General features: G+C 42.3%; 1 protein-coding gene across 1 annotated transcript in view; it reads left to right on the forward strand.

Annotated features, from left to right (window-relative positions):
* SNTB1 (syntrophin beta 1) overlaps positions 1-20,637 on the forward strand; it is a 232,535-nt gene that overhangs the window by 18,099 nt on the left and 193,799 nt on the right. The gene's annotated exons all lie outside the window — the stretch shown is intronic.

Raw genomic sequence — 20,637 nt, forward strand, 5'->3', positions numbered from 1 at the left:
ACACCTGCAGCATATGAAAGTTCGCAGGCTCAGGGTCAAATCAGAGCTACAGCTACTGGGCTACGCCACAGCCACAGCAATGTCAGATCTGAGCCGTGTCTGAGCACTACACCACAGCTCATGCTGATGCTGGATCCTTAACCCACTGAGCGAGGTCAGGGATGGAAGCAGCAATCTCATGGTTCCTAGTTGGATTTGTTTCCACTGCACCATGACGGGAACTCCAGGGTGATGTTTCTACAAGCAAAGAAACTCCAAAGATTGCCAGCAAGCGACATTCTCACAGCCCTCAGAAGGAACCAACCTTGCCAACACCTTGATTTAAGGTTTCTGGCCTCCAAGGCTGTGAGAGAAGAAGTGTCTGTTGTTTAAGCCACCTAGTTTGTGGTGGTTTGTGATGGTAGCCTAGCGAATGAATGCACCTCCTGTAGAAGGTTTTAGAATAAATTTCATTAATATCTGGCAAGGAGTTTAAAGAGTGGGAGCATAGTCATTGAATTCCAGCACATTTTTTCTCTTTGTCAAATGTCTCATGACACCATCTGTCTTTACTAGGTGTTCAGATAAATTCCTCATGATGCCTAGGGGAATGAGTCAGCGCCCAGTGGGCTGGGCGAAGCTAAAAGCTGTTGTAGGTTGATCCGCACTCCTGAAATAGGTGGGGGACTAGCTCTCTGTTACAATTCATGCAGCCCTGGAAAATTTTGCTCTCATGCACATTAGCCTGGCTGTAAGTACTGTTACTTGGAAGCAATTTCTCTACTTTCTGGATGAGTCAAAACCTGATATCCCCGCTCCTGTGATAAATCATTAATGTAGTTCCCAAAATGTTCACATGTAGGGTTACCAGATGCAGTATCATTATTTGATGAAAAAATTAAGTATAAATGTCCCAAATATTGAAGCATACTTATGCTAACAATTTTTTTGCTTATCCGAACATCAAGTTTAATTGGGTATCCTGCCTGCCTTTTGATTTGCTAAAGCTGGAAACCCAATTCACATGGCTTTTAAAATTGTAGCCTTGCAGCCACCCAGTGACAAAACCATGAATCACCAGAGTAGAGCAGATGCACTAATCAGAGGGCGGATTATTTAAAAACAGTTTTGTGAAGATACAAGTAAACCGAGAAGCTGCTCAGAAGCTGTGGCCGTGGCCCTTCTCAGGACTTTTTCAGAAGACAAGAGCAGGAGATGGAGGATGTGATTCCTTCTCTGAAGCCCTTGCTCCTCATTGCCAAGTTTAGAGGGACCAGAGTTTGGACGCTTAACTAAGAAATGGGGGGAAGGGGAAAGGAATAAGATGACTATAAGTCCGGAAGCATCATTGACTGAGTCACTAAGAAAAACTGATATTACTAGTGTGACCTGAAGTAGTTATCATCTGAAAATGGAATTGGCAACTTCATGCCATAGTTGTAAAACTAGCAAGATTGTTATTAATAGCAGTCCCCCTTTATGTTTTCACCCCGATTTCCTTCTAGCACATCATAGCACATACCTACTATAGTCTCTAGTATAGTCAGCCTTCAGCATTTGTGGAGAATTGGTTCCAGGACCTCTGTGGATATCAAAATACACCAATGCTCAAGACCCTTATATAAAATGGGTAGTAGAGTCAGCCCTTGGTATCTGCAGGTTCCACATTCACAAATCCAGATGTCTATTGGGTGTGTATATACTGTTTGTTTTTTTATTTTGTTTTGTTTTTTGTCTTTTCTAGGGCCGCACCTGCGACATATGGAGGTTCCCAGGCTAGGGGTCGAATCAGAGCTACAGCTGCCGGCCTACACCACAGCCACAGCAACACGGGATCCGAGACAAGTCTGCCATCTATGGCACAGCTCATGGCAACGCCGGATCCTTAACCCACTGAGAAAGGCCAGGGACCAGACCCACAACCTCATGGTTCCTAGTCGGATTCATTAACCACTGAGCGATGACGGGAACTCCTACTGTGTGTTGTTTATTGGTTTCTTGTCTGGTTCCCCCTATTGGAGGCTGTGTTCCCAGTTGAATTACTTGGAATTCATTGGGCACTCAGAAAATACCTGTGGAATGAATGAGTGAGTAAATGAATGTAAATAGCTTTCTCTGAGTAACCTCGGGCTTTACTGAAGGCCCTTTAGTCCATTTGAAAGAAAGGCCTTACTCTCTGAGCTTTCTATGTGAAGATCTGACACATTTCTGCTGTTGTAAACTAATCTAGATGGGGGGGGAAGAGGGGGGGCAGCTGGGGGCAGGGGTGCTGAGAGCAAGAGCAATCATGGGAGAGATTTAAGGACGGAAAGATCCTTTTTTCAGAATTTTTCAGTGTTCTAGTCTAAATTATTGAGTGGTGTCAGGCTTCAGGACATTGTATGGTCTAACCAACTTTTGAAGTCTCTCCAGCTTTTTGCTAACTGACAGTGAAGTTAACCTTAACCCTGAATTCACCAGTCATTTCCTCATCCTTCCAGTTGGTTCATGAAAGGGAACAGAGGCCCATTATTTCTTGGATCTTACCCTGTTATTGCCATAACTAAACCAGTTGCAGGATTTTTTCCTTTCCACAGCATTAAAAAAAAAAAAATCATGCTGACCTATATTAAAAAGATGTTGAAGCATCTATTTATCATTGAGAAAGACATTGTGAGCTAGTCACACTTAGGATAGTTCTTTCATGTGCTTCAAATAACAAATACATGAGGATGAAAAACTCCGATAATTTTTTTTTGTTCCTTGGCAGCAGCATTAAAATTCAGATTAAATCTTTGATTGTTAATGTGTTCTAGAATCTTGTAAATAGGATTTTTTTTTAATCACCTTAGGAAAATCTGTATTTGAGTAGTTAAAACAATGTAGGGTTTTGAAGTTAAATAGGCCGATTTGGAGTTGCCCAACTCCCTGGACTCACACTGCCTAAATCTTCGTAACTCCAGTTAGCAGAAACCAAGGACTCTGAAATTAAAAAAAAAAAAGCATTTGAACCAGAGCTGGTCCCTTGAGTGGACCATTTGCTAGATTGCATGCTGATAGATGGCCTTTGGGAACAGTATTTCTTCATGGGCAGCCTGTGTCCTCCTTGTTAGATCCCAACTTACCTTATCTTCTCAGCAGCATGGTTCGAAGCGGTTCCTGCAATCGCTGTGGAAAAATCCACTAGGAGGTTATCATATTTCATGTTTCAGAAAACTTGCCTTTGAAGGCAGTAAGTGTTTCTTAATCACGGTGCCTCGGGGCAAGCACAGGTGTGTTGCATACCGTTAAATCATTCTATCCTTAGGCCATAATGTCGTTCTTTGAAAATATTTGGCACTCCTTCCATCTCCTTTTCTCCCCACTCCCCTCTTTATGCCAAAGAAGGCACATTTCCCAGACTAACTCGCCACATCCAGCAAGGTAGCCTTGCAGAAATCCTCAGTGATTTTTTTGAAAAAAAAACAAAAAACAAAAAACAAGAAAACACAACTCATTCCACTCCAGTTGGCTAAATGCATGATGCATGTTTCCTATTCGATTCTGGTCTGCGCATGTTGACTGAGCATCTTCTATGCACTGAGTGTGATAGCAGCTTCCAGAGGTAGAGACAAGTCCTCAAGGAGGTTACAGTCCATTGGGGGAAAAGATCTGCAGAGCAACCACATTCTTCTCTTTTCTCCCATTAGCGTTTGTCTTGCAACGAGTCAGGGAGAACCATAGTGTAAACAGATAGTTCAATCCTAGTAAGAAAAAGGGTAGGTTGGACTTGCATTTCAGTCCATTTGGGTTACATTCAAAGTATGATTCCTGAGGGAGTTCCTGTCATGGCTTACTGGAAACAAATCTGACTAGTATCCTTGAGGACACAGGTTCGATCCCTGGCCTTGCTCAGTGGGTCAAGGATTCCAGCATTGCCACAAGCTTTGGTGTAGGTCGAAGATGTGGCTCAGATCTGGCATTGCTGTGGCTGTGGTGTAGGCTGGCAGCTACAGCTCTGATTTGACCACCAGCATGGGAACCTCCATTAGCCGAGAGTGCAGCCCTAAAAAAAACAAACAAAAAAAGTAGGATTCTTGAAAGGCAAGTGAGGAAGAAGCAGAAGACTTCTTGATGTGAGTCAGTTAAGAAACGTTTTGTAAAACCAGCTACCTTTAATTTTAACTGCAGGATACAACCCCCAATCTTTGGTCTGCTACAATTTTAGCCCCAACCTACTTTCTTCTTCCCACATAAACACAATGCTTTAACTAAATTCTTCTTCTTCTTAGCTTCTAAAAACACTGTACAGTATAGGATCTGCTGTGGTACTTGGCCAGCTGTAGGCAATTAGTAAATATTTGGAGAATGATGTAAAAAATCAATATGAATGTAGGTATTTCCTCTTCCATGCTATTTTTTTTTTTTTGTTTTAGAGATCCATTTATTTATTTTTTTAATTAAAAAAAAATTTTTTTTGTCTTTTTAGGGCCACACCAATGGCATATGGAAGTTTTCCCAAGATAGGGGTCAAATCAGAACTGCAACGACTGGCCTGTGCCACAACCACAGCAGCGTCAGATCTGAGCTGCATCTGCGACCCACACCACAGCTCACAGCAACACCAGATCCTGAACCACTGAGTGTGGCCAGAGATCAAACCCAAGTCCTCATGGGTACTAGTCGGGTTCACTAACCACTGAGCCACGATAGAAACTTACTATTTTTATTTTTTTTTAATTAAAGTACGGTTGTTTTACTATTTTGTGCCAATTTCTGCTGTATAGCAGTGACTCAGTTATACATACTTGCATACATATATATTCTTCTTTATATTCTTTTTCATCATTGTCTATCTCAGGAGGTTGGATATAGTTACCACTGCTATACAATAGGACCTTGTTCTTTATCCATTCTAAATGTACTAGCTTTCATCTACTAACCCCAGACTCCCAGTGCATCCCACTCCCTCCCCTTCCCCCTTGGCAACCGCAAGTCTGTTCTTTATGTCTCTGACTCTGTTTCTGTTCTTAGATAGTTTCATTTGTGCCATGTTTTAGATTCCACATATAAGTTATATCATATGGTATTTTCTGTCTCTTTCTGAGGCTCTCTAGTTTCATCTATGTTGCTGCAAATGGCATTATTTCATCACTTCTTATGGCTGACATGTTATTTATTTGTTGGGTTTTTTTTTGTTTGTTTGTTTGTTTGTTTGTTTTTTTTTTTTTGCTTTTTAGGGCTGCACCCATGGCATATGAAGTTCCCAGGCTAGGGGTCGAATCGGAGCTAGAGCTGCTGGCGTATGCCACAGCCACAGCAATGCAAGATCTGAGCCAAGTCTTCAACCTGCACCATAGCTCATGGCAACGGTTGATCCTCAACCCATTGATCGGGGCCAGGGATCGAACCCGCATCCTTATGGATACTAGTTGGGTTTGTTTCTACTGCACCACTATAAGAACTCCCTGAGATGTTATTTTTTTAACATCATTTTTTTATAGCATTCTACACCAGGAATATTTCAATTCCAAATTTCTGGGAGCGAGAGGAAATCTGACTGGTGTGACTTGGGTCAGGTGTCTCTCCTTTGTCCAGAGAACTGTGTCCAGGAATCAGGCCACATGGCCAGGGGCTCACTCAACAAAGATTTGGAGCAAACACACTGGGAAGGGTGTCGTGAGTACTTCTGAACAGCTTGAGGAGCAGAATTCATTGAGAGGTGGTAGAGGATCAAGTATCTAGAAGGGGTGGTAGGGAACGAGGAGCTGGCTGATTTGTCTTCTTTGCCCTTGTCGTTGAACAGAGGTTGAAGGCGTGGCCAGAATCGGAAAGTGTTACAAAGGAAGTGGTATTTTCAGGCGAAAGCCAGATTTCTTTCAGGGCAAGTACGAGGAGGAGGGAGTGTCTAAGAAAAGATTAAAGATGAGAAGAAAGAATCCCTTTTCATAAGTAAACATAATTCATTTTAATTTATGCTTAGTTATGAGTATGGACATAATTTTTTTTCTCATTATCTCATTATGACTAGAGACACATTTGCTGAATACACAAGATCAGGTGTGCATAGGTAACACTGCTTTTATTTTAAATAATGCATTCTAGTTCCAAACAGTAATGTTATAAATTTAAGGAAAGAAACTCAATTCTAGGTTGAGATTTACCCACGATTGTTGAGTGGCTTAGTGAAAAGTTCATGAATGAACAAGTAAGTTAGTGAAAGTAGGTAAACTAAGAAGTGTGTATGTTTGGAAACATAATTTACCCTTGTGAGAATTATTTGCTACTCTCTATTAGTTTCCTGCCAGAACTTGTTTTCAAAAATCAACCCAGAATAGTTATTCTAAGTTAGGTAGACACATCCGTAAAAGCCTTTTAGGCAGATATACAAATATATGTATATAACTGCATATTATTGCAAAACAGTTGATTAGATAAACCAAATAAGAGGAACCTTTTCCCCTTGTAAACTTCCTGTGAAGTAGCCTGGATGTAAAGCCCTGTGCACGAGCTGAGCAGAAAATAAAAGGAAACTTGTCATCCTTGCTTTCTTTCTGAGTGGAAAGCAAAAGGTGAATATCATGGTCAAATGGCAAAGTCAATTGGGTTTTAAATTTTTATGTGTGTTTCCCCAGGTTGAGGTGCTCAAGCTTCATTCAGCAGTACAGTTAAAACTGACAGGACCCCTTAAAATGTGACATAGCCACTTGAGGGTTGAACCTTTCAGTAGAGCTATTGGGTGGATGCTTTTACATGATTGGGTGATGATTTGGTTGTATAATATTTGTTATGTTTATATATGTATAAGTGAAAGCATATTTATTTATAATTTATTATTACTTCTTTTGATCCTAAATTATCCTAGAGTATGTATTCGTTCAGAGGAGATAATGTTATGGTAGCATTTTCCATTTTATTTAGCAGAGGATTTAGCAATAGATAAAGTGGGTTGCTTCTTTCAAATCTTTTTTTCCAACTGATTTTAATTTTTGTTGTTGTTGTTGTTGTTGTTGTAGTTTTTGTCTTTTTGCTATTTCTTTGGGCCGCTCCTGCGGCACATGGAGGTTCCCAGGCTAGGGGTCGAATCGGAGCCGTAGCCACTGGCCTACGCCAGAGCCACAGCAACGCGGGATCCCAGCCGCGTCTGCAACCTACACCACAGCTCACGGCAACGCCGGATCGTTAACCCACTGAGCAAGGGCAGGGACCGAACCCGCAACCTCATGGTTCCTAGTCGGATTCGTTAACCACTGCGCCACGACGGGAACTCCTGATTTTAATTTTTAATGGGACATGTTTCTAGAAAAAGAAATCTTCAGTAAACTCCATAAATGTTTGGAAGAAGGCTTCAAGGATTTAGTCATCACTTGGCGTGATGGGTTGAATTGTGTCCCACCCCAATATTCATATGTTGAAGTCCCAACCCCCAGTACCCCAAAAGGTGACCTTATTAGAAATTGAATTGTTGTAGATGTAATTACTTAAGATGTAGTCAGACTGGAGTAAGGTGAACCCATAATCCAGCGTCACTGGTATCCTTATAAAAAGAGGAAATCTGGGAGTTCCCATTGTGGCTCAGCAACTAAAGAACCCGAATAGTTTCCATGAGGATGCATGTTCAGTCCCTGACCTCAATCAGTGGGTTAAGGATCCAGCGTCACCCCGAGCTGTGGTGTAGGTTGCAGAGGCAGTTCAGATCCCTCATTGCTGTGGCTGTGGTGTAGGTCAGCAGCTGCAACTCCTATTTGACCCCTAGCCTGGGAACCTTTATATGTTGCTGGTGCGGCCCTAAAAAGACAAAGAAAAGGGGGGTGGGATCTGGACATGCAGGCAGGCAGAGAAACCAGACCATGGGAGAGACAGAGGGAGGGGGGACACATCCCCCTATCACAGCCTTCAAAGGGAACCAACCCTGTTGATACCATGATTTTTGGACTTTTGGTCTCCAGAAATGAAAGATGATAAATTTTTGTTGCTTAAGCCACCCAGTTTGTGATACTTTGTCATGGTAGCTCTGGCAATGAATACACTTGGCTCTGTAATCTAATCGGCAGTGGTGGCTACACAGGGCGCTGTGGGTGCCCCCTCCTTAGGAGCTGACTTTCATTTGGGGAATTGCAGTTCCATACCCCACCTCCTAAGATGTTCCTTTTTTCTCTTTAACATCAGATATTAACATGAGACATTATAAATGTCTGATGAGGTTGAGCAATGATGGAATAATTTTTTAGGAAAGCCTATGGTATAGTCTGAAATTTCCTGAATAAAAATGCATCCAGGAGTTCCCGTCCTGGCTCAGTGGTTAACGAATCTGACTAGGAACCATGAGGTTACAGGTTTGATCCCTGTTCATTGGGTTAAGGATACAGTATTGCCGTGAGCTGTGGTGTAGGTTGCAGACGTGGCTCGGATCCCGAGTTGCTGTGGCTGTGGTGTAGGCCGGCGGCTACAGCTCCGATTCGATCCCTAGCCTGGGAACCTCCATATGCCGCAGGAGCAACCCAAGAAATGGCAAAAAAAAAAAGACAAAAATCAAAAATAAAAATTAAAAAAAATGCATCCATTCCCTGTTTTGTGAAATTCATAAAAAGTGGCACCTGAGAGAAAGATCAGGTACAGACCCAGTTAGAGGGGCTGCATTCTTGCTTTGGCACTAGCTCTGTGGCCTTGGACAGCTCATTTAAGACGTCCGGGTCTCTCTCTTTTTGTTTGTGGAATAAAAGATCTCTTTTTGTCGCCAGGAGTGTAAATCCAAAAATCTATACTACATAAGAGAAAGTAATCATATGTGTCATAATAACACTTAATAACTTATTTGCATTTTCTTATTCTCCAAACAAAAATGCCGCTGGTTATTTTTAAAAAATTGCAAAATACAGAACATCGTATAATGAATATGGCAGTCTCCTGTCAGGAGTTAAAGTCAGCCTACTTTTAACTAGTTTTCTAGTGAAGAATCCCCACCCTCTTTAACTCCCATCCCACTTCCCAGAGGAAACCACTTTGAATGGTTTCCAGATTAGGCTCTTTGAGTGGTGCCACCCTATCTTTAATGATATGCTTATGCTACATTTCCTTGATGATCAGCTCCAGACATTATCTCTTCAACTCCCCACCACTTACTAGTTTTAAAGTGGAGAATCACTGATTCAGCAGACATTCTCGATAGCCTATAGGTCAGTAGGCCCCTTTAGGAATCTCACTCTCTGTGGATCTAATTTGAGAAAAGAACTCCAGCTTCAGTCAAAGGGAAACCAGGGATTTGATGATTTCCACAGGGCATAAGACAAGATGACAGGAAGGAGTTTGGTTTAATTATTCAGCCTCAAATCTGGCTTGAGTTGTTATGTTTTTATTCCTTTCTGTTTTTCTGTCTGCACATATGTATTTAAGAAAAGTAAAATACAACAAAATACTGTATGTTATTTTAGATTCTATGTTATTTTTATAAAAGGAAAAATATCTTACCTTGATAGCTCATCATTATGATAAAAAAAAAAATGAAGAGATGCTTAACAGGGAGGATGTTTGATTCTTCATTCTTAAACACTAACCCAACTGCAGTGAAAGTGTCAATGGATGTTCATTGGTGGCACTAGTTTGATTTTGTTTTGCAACGTTCCTTTTTCCAAAAAATCACAGTTGGTTATCCGGAGAGTAAGACATAGAATTGAAGAAACCACCACTGTTTCTTGGAAACACAGCATTTCTGAAAATCAGATATTTTTTCTGGAAATGCTATTAAGTAAATGACATTGATTTATCATTTAGAAAGCCTCTTTATCATCCATGATGGCAGTAAAATACATTTTACAAAGGTTATCATGTTGACCACACGAGGCTTCTTTGAACCTGTTCAAGTAATCTGACACAGGTTTGCTGTTCATTTCTAACTCTTGATCACGTTAGATGTCTCGCCAAAGTGGAGACAAGAAACACTGGCATTGATGGAGTTTTGAATTTATCATCTATGCCATAGCCATATATTAAGGTACATATTAAGCCACATAGATACGTATGAAGTCCTAGCATAAAGGAAAATCCTAAAGGATGTGTCTATCAATGAGACAAACAAATTTGGTAATGAAGTGAAAAGAAATACAGAAGGAATGGTTGCATTTTCAGAGCTTTTTGCTATTTACCAGCCCTCTTTCTGGAAGCTCTCTCTTGCCTTGTTGACTTCATAACAGCATTCTTTCCTAGTTTTCCTGTTCTGCCACCTATCTTTTATTTTTTAGTAGATCATCACCCCCCCAATATGTCCCTAATAGGCTTTTTCAAGTCCATCTGTAATCCACTTCTTTTCTACTTCCATAGTTTTAACTGTTATTTATTTGCACACAACTCTCAGATCCCTTTCTCTGCCATTGTCCCTACGCTGAACTTTCAGCATGCCGACGCTCGACATTCCTGCTGGAAGTTTCTTAGATGAGACATCCTCCAAACCCAAATCATCATCTTTCACTGTCCTGTTCACACTCACCTCCTCCCAGGACCCCTCCACTGGGTTACAAATTCAACTTCAAAGTGGACTTGATCCACATACCCAAGCCAGGAGGGCTTGGCACCTGCCCATCTTTCTGGTTGAGTTCAGTCTGCCCACATAGTTTGCAAAACATGAGGCTTCTTTCCCTGCTTCAAAACTATAGCAATGCCTTCCTAGTTGGACTGTCATCAGCTCCCCTAATTCTCCATTGTTTAGTTGTCTTTTTTGTCAGAACTATTTTTCCTTAGGAGAAGTTGTGATCATGTCCTTTGCCTGCTCAGAAACCCTTGGCTGGATCCCTATGGTTATTAAGACACAACTTCATAGTCTGACATCTGCCACATCTTCATCCGTCCCCACTGGGCCTGGCACATGGTGGAGACCTGATGAATACACAAATAATGAATAAAGGAAGAATTGAATAAAGAAGTGAATGCATGACACTATAGGTATCAAGCTGCCAAAGATATGCTTTCTCATGCTTTCAGGAAAGCTGTTTCCCTCCTTCTAGAATGAGTGAAATCCCATTCAACATGTCATCTTGATGTTTTTCATGCCTTTCCAGACTCAGTCACTTCCCTCTCAGTTTGTGACTTGGGGACACGTTATTCATGCTGAAGTCACAGAAGTTACTATATGTCATGGTTCTGCCTGTGTGTGCTGGGTGTTCCCAGAGCCTGGGAGCCCTTATGTCAGTGAAGACTCAACCCATAACACAAAGCCTGGTGCACACGGGGAATCAGTCCACATTTGAATTTCCACTGCTACTGATTCTTTCAGACTCTCATTATGCCTCTCCTGAAGTTCTACAACAGCTTCATAATCATTTTCCCCACCTTCATCACTCATCCTAAAATCTACTCTTTACATCCCTGCTAGATTAAGCCTTTTGTCCTGAAAATGAAAAGTTTGCAAAGTGCTAGAACCCTGATGAAATTTAAAGGTTGTGGTTTAGAAGTTGTGGCTTTTTTGTTTGCTGGGGGTGTGGGGAGGTTAATCTTTTTGGTATCACTGGCAGCATGTGGAAGTTCCCAGACCAGGGACCGAACCCCCGCCTCCTCAGTTGTTGAAATGACAATGCCAGATCCTTAGCTCACTGAGCTGCAAGAGACCTCCATTTGTTGTCTTTTTGAAAACATCTCATTTTCTCTTTCTTGGTAACTGATCATTTTAGAGTTGTAGGCACCCTAGGTTGCCAAATGAAGAGGATATCATGTTGTGGGGTGTGGGAGAGCTTTCAATAAATTTGCTTATCCATTTCATAGTGTTTGTACTTTGAGAGTAAATACAGAGTTAGGAGGAAATGTTCCTGGGAACAGGAAGGAGACATAGCTCAGCCTAAAGTGAATGTAATAACTCTGTATTTTCCCTGCTCAGGAGTCTTGGAAACCACCTGAGTTGTAGCGAATAAATACGGTTATTGCAATTTGACTAGGTTATGTCCAGGTGCACAGAGAGTCTGGATGTGGCTGGAGCAAATGACTAGACATTAGTAACAGAGCCGAAGTTTGCCAAACGGCTAAATAAGGCTGAGACCTGATACAGACATCCGTCTAACCGAAATGTTTCTACTGCTACTGCAGATGCCACTGCAAATTGGAGTTGCTTATTCCTTCAGTTACTTTCAGTAGTACTTTGGGGGATGCTGTTTCATTTTTTTGTATTTACTTTATATTATTTAAATCTGTCCCTGCCACCAGTGACTGGACAACCTACAGCATCTCAACAGGCAGCCCATTACTTGAGGGTTGGCATCAAGTTTCCTATGCTCAAAGCAGACATGTCCGCTGGGATTTAGCCTTCTGTGTAAAGCCTGAACCACGTTGGTTGGAAAAATGTGGTCCTAGTGTTTGCTGGTCACCGGTGGCTTGCAGAGCACTTAATGCTTATTAACTCATTCATCCTCTCTATGAACCCTGTGAGGAAGGTAGATGTCGAGGGGCATTTTCTTCCTTCCAAGGGCTGCGAATTTGAAACATAAGAGTTGCACAGGCTGAATAAGCGCATCCCTGCCCAATCCTGGGACGTGATCTGCCATTTTGAGGTGTGTGAAACCAACATATTTTTAGCAGATGATTCTTTTTTTTCCTTCTCTAATTTCAAGATGGCTCCTTATAGCCACCAAGCAGAAGTCCTCATTGGGTACATATAGCTGAAAAGGACTGAAAAATAAGACTCTGAGCAAGAACCAGACCTTGGTTGGGTGGGAAACTGATATTTGTTAACATCTAGACCATGATGCGTGATCTTGAGGTTTTTCCATATTCAACATGTTTATCCATCTTTTGAGGCTCCTGTTTATCCAAGGGAATAAAGGTTGGCTTAACCAACTGTTTTCTAATCCCCTCAAAAATATTTATGAAAAAAACCATAGCAGGTGCTCCTTCAAGAGATCCAGTCTCTGGTTTCTGGAGAGTTGTCTTCTTCCTCCTTCCCAATCTGAGTAGGAGCAGTGCATCCCAGTTGAAGACAGGGATTGAATGCTTCTAACTGAAACTAGGATATTATTCCTATTTCCAGGTAAGAGTCTAATTTCTGTCCCTTAGATCTATAAGTTGAAGGTGATTTCAGAGGATTTGCTCAGTCACAGGGCCTGATTTTAATCACAATACTTCTTGGATAACCATATTGTCATCTTATTATTTTCCTAATGAAAGTATGCAGAGCCCAAGGACAAACAGACTGTTTATTTATCCTTGTGTGCACTTATTCATTTTGCAAGTACTTTTTTTATGACCCACCATGTAACAACCTTGATCTGATAAGCTCCTGGGGGTGCTGAGATGGCCAGGCATAGGAGGAAGAGCAGGTGGTCTATTTAGCTCCACGCCTCATGTTCATAAAAGGCCTCAAATTGAGACTCTTGACATGGTTCCCAAGTGAAATTTTCTTTTGGTAATAAATAAGGCTAATTTGCGAAATGTAAGCATTATAGAGTATATGAGAAGTTTGCTAATCCTGCTTTGGCATGTCTTAATTCCATAGCATATTGGGAGTTTCAATAGCGGAAGTGACCTGGGCCACGTACCCCCTCTGAGAGTTTCTAGGAATGGCTCAGATGCCCTCCTGAGGTGACTGAGGTGTCATTGTCCCACAGATCAGGTATCCTTTTCCCCAAGAAAGAAAGAAGATGGTTTGCTGGGATAAAGAAGCATCTCCCTGGGGCAGTCGTGGGAAATAAATGCTAGACAGCTGGAAGAGGCAGAGGCAGCCTCTGGGGAAGGGATCTGAAAAGGTGTGGAACATTCTAAACCCCCCTGGGCAGTGCATGGCACAAAGAGACTAGAAGAAGGCTTCCTGATCTGATGTGCTCTGCTGATTCTTCCATAGCAGGGAACCCTCAACAAAAGATACTGTGCCTCCCTCGTTGCACGGTCCCCTGCCTCCCTCCTTAGGATGTAGGCTGACAGTTTATTTTCCTTCCTCCCACCCTTTTTCCTTCCTCCCTTCCTTCTTCCTTCCTTCTCTCTCACTTTTCCTTTTTGTCTCTCTCTCTTTCTCTCTTGCTTGTTTGAGAACATCCTGTTTTATCCCTATTGCCAATGTCTTCTTGCTACATTACCCCATTGTTCCCACGAACAAAAGAGGTTTAGCCCACATCAAAAGCTGAAAACTTGGTTTTAATCAGAACAATATTTGTGTTATGTGCTTTGATCTTGACTCTCCTGCCTGGGGCCAGAGAAGGACTTCACCACAGCAGTGGACTTGAGGCTGCGTGTTCTCCTCCCTTGAGCTGGGATGGCCAGGATGCGGTGAGCTGGTTACAGAAAAGTATCACTTGGACTAAAGGCCTGCAGCCAGGCTTTTTTTTTTTTTTTTTTCCCCTCCCTCAGTAATTCCTGACTACATGAGGGAGAGAGGGAAGAAAAAAAAATCACAAAATAAGAACCCCACTCTGCCCCAGAACACACAGAAGACAAATTAAACCGAAGTGACTTATTTACCTGACCATCCTGTTCTTATTAATTTTCTTCTTTTGAGTTTTAGACACGCGCAGTGTGACAAAAGTTTAACTCTGTGTCTTTCCTGGAGTTCAGTAATTATCTCTGAGCTGCCTGGTGCATAGCCTCACTCAGTGTGCCAAAGGTCTCTCAAACCAAGCATGCCAAGACTGAAGCTACCACGTTCCCCTAGGAACCTGCTCATCCTCTTGAGTTTTCAAAACCCACCACCAGGACCCCAAGCTAGAAACCACAGATCCGTCCCACACTCCTTTCTCTCACTCACCGTGTGTTCTGTCAGTTCTATCGCCTAAAAGTCTGTGAATCCAATTACTGCCCCCTCGCCACTCCATGCTCCAACACGGCTTCCAGGAAGGTCTGTCTCAAAGGCAGATCTGATTGTGTCCTTCTCCCAACTCTAAAGCTCCAAGGGTCCCCCAGACTCAGGGCATCTGTACCCTGCAGCATTGTAAAGTCATATGGCCCTCCCCGCCTGCTGTAGCCGTGTCAGGATTCCCTTTCAGCCACACCACCTCTCTGACTGTGCCTTCATGGAGCATGCTTATAACCGCCTCTGTATTTTTGCTTCAGTCAATCACCACCTGGAGTAGGCTTTTCCATCCGGTCACATCCTGCTCTTTCTCTGACATTCAGCTCAACTCTCTCCACTTTTATCATACCTTTGGAGGGAGGCCTCTCAATTAATTGGTGGCTTCATCCTTTAACAAAAAAATTTATTAGAGTATGGTTGATTTACAGTGTTGTGTCAATTTCTGCTGTACAGCAAAATGACCTAGTTATATATATATATATTTTTTTCTCTCTCTCTCATACTATCTTCCATCATGTTCTATCTGAAAAGATTGTATGGAGTTCCCTGTGCTGTACAAAAACAGGACTTAGAGAACAGACTTGTGGTTGCCAAGGTGGAGGGGGGAGGAAGTGAGATGGACAGGGAGTTTGGGGGTGGTAGAGGCAATGAGGCTTCATCCTTTTCCCTGGAGTTGGGCTTCCTAGAAAAAGCATGGGCTTCGGAGTTAGACCAAGCAGATCCTGAGAATGCGAGTCACTCCGAATCTCAGTCATTTCATGCATAGCATTGACACAGCAGCCAGCTCTGTAGACTCATTGATAGGAGTCAACCAAATGCACTGTTTCCAACAAATATTAGTTTCCTTCTCACAGGAAACTCTACAGAGATACAGCACAGTGGGTAGAAGAATGTGGCCCTGAATCCAGAACACGTGGCTTTAAAGCCCAGCCCCACCAGTTACTCATCTCAGTGACCTTGAGTGATGACAAATTACTTTTTTTTTTCACTTGAGCAAGTTACTCTCCTTTCAGTGTCCTCATCTGTATGCTCACAGAACTGGCTTTGTCGGCTTCTTGGGAATATGAAATGAGATGCATGTAAAGTTACCGTGCTTGGTACACAGTAATCATGCAATAGATATTGGCTGTAGTCATTTTCCCTCACATTTGCCATGTGCTATCATAATTATTTGTTTCCATTCTTCTTTCCCTATTAACTTGAAGATTCTGAAAGGGCCTAGGCTATGCCATACTTATGCATGTATCCTCAGCAGCTACCAGGAGACACGGAATAAGCATTCCCAACTTGTTTCTTCAAATGGATAAAGCCAGGAGCGTTTCATCTGAACTTTTCATTCTCTACTATAACTATCAATACCGTCTGGGTTTCTACCAGGATAATTGCCCCCTTCTCCAGTCCAGGCCAGTCACCCTTTATGACCCATTCAAAACTGGCTCCTCTAAGAAGCCTTCCCCCATGTTCCTCCAAATCCATTCAAGTCCCTCCTTTAGATCTCAGTTCCTATTGTTTTATTACTTTTTAAAGAAATTACCATTATTTTGCGTATCTTCTGTAGGATCGGAGACTCATTAGTGATGGGGACGGCCTTCTCCCTGTGAGTGACGTTGGGACCACCAACAGTGACAGGCTTGTCTGTGCTTTTAATGAAATGTGTTTCCTATCAGGCTGCCCCTTGCAGGGTCTTTTCTGGCCCTTCCTTCCCTTCCTCTTCCTTCTAAGGGCCCTTCCAGCCTTGAATGGATGTTGTTGGTTGCTGCTTTCCACTAGAGCACTTCTGTTCCTGCCCTGGACACAGAGTCTATTGATTTAAGGTCTGTTCTCTCTTCTGTCCTGTCTGTGGCAGGTGCATACAATTTTGAGTGTTCCCCACCCTTCTCATTTCAGTTTAGTTGACTCCAGTGGTATTGGGTGCCAGAAAACGTTTATCTGCCTCTTTTGTTACACTGTTTTTTGGGGGTTTTTTTGTTTTGTTTGTTTTCTTTTTTTTCTTTTTTCTTTTTAGGGCCACATGCATGACATGTGGAAGTTCCCAGGCTAGGGAATGAATCAGAGCTACAGCTGCTGGCCTACACCACAGCCTCAGTGACCCGGGATCCAAGCTATGTCTGTGATCTACACTACAGCTCAGGGCAATGCCGGATGCTTTAACCCACTGAGTGAGGCCAGGGATGGAACCCACATCCTCCTGGATCCTAGTCAGGTTCGTTACTGCTGAGCCGCAATGGGAACTCCTATTATACTTTACATTTTTTTAAAAAAGTGTGTCCCTAACCTTGTATCTGAAAAGCAGTCCAGAGGATTCTGGACAGGACAGATATAGGACAGAGATAAAGGCCATATTGTGACATTATTACCCAACAGAACTCCTGAGAGCAGCTTATTTTGGAAGATTTCTTTTGTAGGGCTAAATTCTATTCTAAAGATGCTCAGAGAGTTTGATGTAAATTAAAGCTGTATGATTTGGGTTAAATTTCAGAGGAAAGAAAGCATCACTTTTTTGTTTTGTATTCAGTATGTTTTTCCATTGTTTTCAAATCAGACCCTCTAGTTGAAAATGATTCTTGGGAAGAAGACAGAACCCAATCAAGAGCTTCTCCAGTTCAACCTTGTTGACTACTAAAAAGAAATTTAAGCATGCAGTCCTTGCCTTTCCGTCATCTTAATTGTGTTCACTTAGCAAAGAAACTTAAACGCTTGTGACCTAATGGATCAGAAATTATACATTTCCCCCTAAACCTGTCCTTTTCTTTATTTTTGTCCAGAAACAAAATTTTAGGTGCATTTTCCTGAAGAATAATTGTTTCTTCATTCTTCACATGACAAAAATAATAGAGTCAAAAAGAGGATGTCACTCAGGGTTTTCTTCAGTTCAGTAAATTTTAAACTCCTTTTATCTCATTTTCTGGATTCTGAGATTCTAATTTTTGACTGAGTCCCTAGACCTTTCTCTTTTCCCAAAACCTTGTTCACCTCCCTCTGGGACAGAGTGGTTTCCTTTCTTGAGGATATTGGGCTGCTGGCTCCATTCTGTTCTGGGCACAAATCAGCTATCACGTAGCTATCAAAACTTCCTGATTTCCCCACACAATACCTTCTCTCACCCTTCCATTGAGTGAACCATCTGGAAATAGATGATCCAAAGATCTGATTCCGAATTAGAATTCCAAAGTCATTGCTTCATGCCTCTGCTTGTCTTTCCCATAACCCAGCTAAATTTAAATGTAGGTAAAGATTGGTACCAGAAACAAAACTGCTTCAGAAAATAAGTGTGGGCTGTTTAAATGAGATGATTCCATAGCAAAGAGTCTATATTTCAAGAGGTACATTTCATACACAGGATTTGTCTTCTGCCTTTTAAGGTCCACATTTTCAGTAAGCACTTGAAATCAGGCAAAGTAATGCCCAATGATTTGGCATGGTTTCCATCCTGAAGGCAGGGATTGATGTAGGGAATGAGGGGAGAGAAGTTAAGGAAAGGATCCATATGACTTCACTTCTTGCAAAGCGAGTGGCGATTGTTTTTCTTGTCTCTTTGTGTCAGTCCCTTCACTGGGATCAGTGTATGTTGGGAGGAGAAGCCACTTGGCAATGTGGGATTCATAGAAGAAAGCATCACAAGGCCGATTACTGTAGATCAGATGTTGAAATAGTTATAGACATAAACTGCATTTCATGATGGAGAAGATAGCGAAGATGCATAGAAATGTTTCCAACAAATACAGGGGCAACCTGGGCTGAGATGACTGGATCAGCTGAGGTTTCTTTGAGCAGCTCTCTCTATACAGCCTCTCTGTGTGGCTAGTTTGGGCTTCTTCATGGCCCGGTGGACTCAGTTTAACTTCTTACATGGCTACTGGCATTCCCCAGAGTGAGCATTCCAAGGGACAGGCAGTGGAAGTATGGACTCGAGTATGGACCTAAGAAACTGGCACAACATCATTTCTGCCACATATCCTATAGATCAGAGCAGTCCCAGAGTCCACCTAGATTAAAGGAGAAGAGAAATGAACCCCACCTCTCAATGGAAAGAGTGTTAAAGATGGCAGGGCCATCTTACCTCAAGGCATTGATTAATTAATTGTTGATTTAATTAATTATTAAATAATGCCTTGATGTAGGATGACCCTTAATGCCTCTTAAAATTCCAACTGCAGTCCTCTCTTCCAGAAACTTATTTGTAAAAAGATAGTTATAAGGAACACTTGCCAAATGATGGTCAAAAGAGCAGCTCTGTTGTTGCTAAAAGCCACAACTTGCTCCAGGTGAAAGAAGGACATTATACCTCTTTCCCCCTGAACTGAAATATGGGAGACCCTGAGGTCTGTATTGGCTGACCCATCAAGTCACATGTCCTGCCCAGAACCAGGAAAGTAGAGGCTCACTGGACCTGCCAGGTGATGCAAACAGGTCCAGGGCCAGAGACCCAGAGAGAGATGCTTTTGAAGCACTCATTGGTAGCATGCTTCAAATTGCTCAGTCACACCTCTCTTTGTAGTAGGAAGCCACCAAGGTAGACCACAAGTTTCCTTTTGATCCTGCCCTGTTTTGAGAAGTAGAGTAAAATTCTCCATTTCCTGAAGGGGTTTCAGGCATTCTTCCTTCCCATGCATGAGGATTAGTAGCCATCTTTTGCAGAGTATTACTGGTCATCTTTTGCAGTGGAGGAAAACCAAAGCTCAGAATAGATTTACCATCTTACCAGAGTCACAGGCAGCCAAAGAGTAGAGTATGCTCTCTGGGCATCATATTCTCTTTTTCAGCATCTCTTAAATGGGACGCATGTATGCCTGGCAAGCCTTACCAACTCCCCCCCCGCCCCGCAACACATACTACTTCCTAAAAGCCTCCCCCACTTATTTCTCTCCATGACCCTCTTACCACCCTACATAGTCTGCGTGTACTTATTCATGTGCGTGTTGTCTGCCCCTCTCTAGAATGTGATCAAATGTAAATGATGTGGTTGGAGTATAGACGAGGTGCAAATATAAGCTCATGTTGTTTGCACGCAGGCTTTGCCACTGTGTCTTCTGTAGTATGCAGTAACTACCTTCTGCCCTCAGAATGACCTCATGATGAAATTCTGAGGATGTGGGCTGCCCTGCACATCACTCCTGGCTTTAGGATACCAGCACATGATGGAATGGCTGGTGACTGGTGCTGTTTTGCTGGAACTTGAGCAGCATGAGGACTATGTGTTCTATGGGAAACTGGTGTGATCGTGTACAGCTGGGTTAGTCTTTGTCTCAGGTTAAAAGTTCCTGGCATGGCTGCTGTTTTCTGTGGCGAGTTTCACAGATAGGATCAACTGCCTCTCTTTCCAGCAGAGCACTCAGAACATCAAAACGATTGTCTGGCTCTTGGGCAGGTCAACAAACCAATTGAACGCAGTTGCAGTGAAATAATCCAGACCCCAGAAAGGTCCCACTGCTTGGCTGGGTTGTGACCTTCTTCCTGAGTGATCCCTGCAGGTCTTTTGTAGGGAGGAAAGAACTTGCATCTCTCCTTTCATTCATCAGAAGCATTATTTACAATTGACCAAGAAGGAGAGAGGTTTGTGCTGGAAAGTACAGAAGGATATAAACTGCAGTTACTAAATATTAATAATAATGCCATCATGCTTAAGAAACAACAAAGCCTGATAAAAGCCCAGTAAGAGAGGAAACTTTTTATTGAGACATCTTGCGAAGGATTTGTCTTATCACATTAGAGGCTCAGAACAACCCTTTGAGGAAGAACTTTTACCCCCATTTCACAGTTAAGAAGCCTGAGGCACAGAGATGCCAAGTCATTTGCCCAAGGTGGCACAGTAACGTATCAGAGCCCTGGTTTGAACCAAGATAGTGTAGCTGTAGAGTCTGTGTTCAAAACAACTGTATCACTAGATCCTCCTACTGCTTTTTTCGCTTTTTTTGTTGTTAACATTTTCAAGGTCGAAGGAG

The sequence above is a fragment of the Phacochoerus africanus genome, chromosome 6 (assembly GCF_016906955.1).
Source record: "Phacochoerus africanus isolate WHEZ1 chromosome 6, ROS_Pafr_v1, whole genome shotgun sequence".
NCBI lineage: Eukaryota > Metazoa > Chordata > Mammalia > Artiodactyla > Suidae > Phacochoerus > Phacochoerus africanus.